The sequence below is a fragment of the Theropithecus gelada genome, chromosome 1 (genome assembly GCF_003255815.1).
Source record: "Theropithecus gelada isolate Dixy chromosome 1, Tgel_1.0, whole genome shotgun sequence".
NCBI lineage: Eukaryota > Metazoa > Chordata > Mammalia > Primates > Cercopithecidae > Theropithecus > Theropithecus gelada.
Genome location: NC_037668.1, coordinates 117286617 through 117288540, shown reverse-complemented (window position 1 = coordinate 117288540; position 1924 = coordinate 117286617). Strand labels below are relative to the sequence as shown.

Sequence of the window (1924 nt, the reverse complement as noted above, 5' to 3'; positions counted from 1 at the left end):
CTGTTGGAAGAGCGTGTTAGCATGTTTTAGAGTCGGGGCCAACTCAGGGCATGGCATGTTGGGGCACATTTGACCCTGGATGTTGACCGAGAAGCTGGGTGCCAAGGGCTTGAAGAACAAAAGGCCCATTTGTCAGCAGGACCCATGAAGATGTGACTGCAAATGGGATCAGCACTGGGAGAGGCTGAGGCTCCAAGGTGACTCCTATAGCAAGGCATGAAGGGGCAGGCCTGGGTTTCCCATTTAGAAACACATTGTCAGCTGCAGCCACTCTTGGATATTCACTTGGAGGGGTCTAGTGTCATCTTTGTAAAGAGATTTCAAGGCATGGAATGAAGCATCTGACCTGATCAAGCAGCTGATAAAGTTGTCAAAATCCATGTTCCCTCCTTCATCCAAATAGTGTCAGAATATTATGTTGGAGTTGTTCATTCAGGTGGAACCCTGCTGCCCCAAAGGCCCCTGCAAGTTCACTGGTGCAAATGGTTCCAGATCAGTCAACATCAAACTGCTTGTATATTGTCTGTCACCTTTTGATGTTGTTCCACGGGTACTTGAATTCCTCAAAGTCCAGCTTGCCTGTGATGTCACTATCCATCATGGCCACCATGCTTTGACATGTATCAATGCCGAAACCACGAGTCTTCAGTTCAGTCCTACTGATAACAACCTTGTTGAGAACATTCACCAGTTCTGCGCCGCTGACCTTGATGTCATCTCCAGCCAACTGTGCAAAGACTCTCCAGAACTGATGGACCTCCACACTCTTGTTGTCCTCAGTGTTGGAGCAATGTGTGTGTGGAGGCAGGGGCTCTAGGTTGTGCTGTGTATCCACCTCCATGATGGAGATAATGACTCCACCTAGGAAGCACATGGCCACTCTGCCACCTCTTCTGCCTCTGCTGAAGAACTGACTGCCAGACCTCTGGATGTGAGGAGACATGTTCCTAGTTAACTCATTCTCCAAGGGTAGAGGTGGCAGTGGCAGGAATAGGAGAGATGAAGACCTGGATAGGGGACTGGGGAACGTGCTTGGAGGCCTGATCAGTGGAGGATCACTCTATGTCTTTTGATTGGAGAGTTTCGTCCATTCACATTCAATGTAATCATTGATAAGTAAGGACTTAATCTTGCTATTTTATGTTTTTTCTAGTAGTTTTGTGGTCTTCTTTTCTTTCCTGTCTTCCTTTTAGCGAAGGTGATTTTTTTCTGGTGGTATGTTTTAATTTCTTGCTTTTTATTCTTTTTGTATCCGTTTTACGTTTTTTGATTTGAGGTTACAATGAGGTTTGCAAATAATGTTTTATAACCTATTATTTCAAACTGGTGACAACCCTGACTGCATAAACAAACAAATAACAAACAAGCAAAGAGAAAACGAATAAAAATTCTACACTTTAATTTCATCTCCATGCTTTTCAAATTTTTGTTGTTTCTATTTATTATTATACTATCTATGTCTTGAAAAGTTGTTATAGTTGTTATTTTAGATAGGTTTATCTTTTAGTCTTTCTACTTGAGATATGAGGAGTTTACACACCACAATTGTGATGCTATAATATTCTTTTTTTCCCTGTGTACTTGCTGCCACCAGTGAGTTTTGTACCTCCAGATGATTTTTTTAATTGCTCATTAATGTCCTTTTCTTTCAGATTGAAGGAGTCCCTTTAGCATTTCTTGTAAGACAGGTCTGTTATTGATGAAATCCTTCAGCTTTTGTTTGTCTGATATTATAAAATTGACTCATTGAAAAAATTATACATGGGATAATTTTATAGTATTATTTGCAATGAATCATTTCTCTTTATTGTACATTATTCTAAATATAAATTGAAAGTAGTTCATAAATAGATCTTTGGCTTCCTATACTTTTAAAACATGGATTTCCCAGTTTGAATTTTCAATAATAATCTCAGAAAACACC

General features: G+C 40.3%; 1 pseudogene; it reads right to left on the bottom strand.

The window, feature by feature from the left end:
- Window positions 1-243: 243 nt before the first annotated feature.
- On the bottom strand, window positions 244-943 carry LOC112628593 (annotated as a pseudogene).
- Between the last annotated feature and the right edge of the window lie 981 nt (window positions 944-1924).